The sequence below is a fragment of the Triticum dicoccoides genome, chromosome 4A (genome assembly GCF_002162155.2).
Source record: "Triticum dicoccoides isolate Atlit2015 ecotype Zavitan chromosome 4A, WEW_v2.0, whole genome shotgun sequence".
Taxonomy (NCBI): domain Eukaryota; kingdom Viridiplantae; phylum Streptophyta; class Magnoliopsida; order Poales; family Poaceae; genus Triticum; species Triticum dicoccoides.
Window position 1 is genome coordinate 748,709,902 of NC_041386.1, and position 485 is coordinate 748,710,386.

The window sequence follows — 485 nt, forward strand, 5'->3', positions numbered from 1 at the left end:
GCGCACCTTCTTCTCTGCCAACGGCATCGCTTACCGGTTTTCCTGCCCCCACACATCTCCGCAAAATGGCAAAGCCGAGCGCATCATCCACACCACCAATGATATCGTCCGCACTCTTCTTCTACAAGCTCATTTGCCTCCACCGTTCTGGGTTGAAGCGCTGCACACCGCCACACACTTACTCAACATACGTCCCTCTAGCTCCATTGCCGGCTACACACCCTACTACATTCTCCATGGCCGCCACCCCTCCTACGACCACCTACGCGTGTTTGGCTGTCTTTGCTATCCCAACCTATACGCCACCTCGGCTCACAAACTTGCCCCACACTCGACCCGTTGCGTTTTCCTTGGCTACCCTCTCGAACACAAGGGCTATCGCTGCTATGATCTCACCTCTCGCCGTGTGATCGTCTCCCGACATGTTACGTTCGACGAAACACTCTTCCCTTATGAGCCTGCCACACCAGCGGCCAGCCAACCCC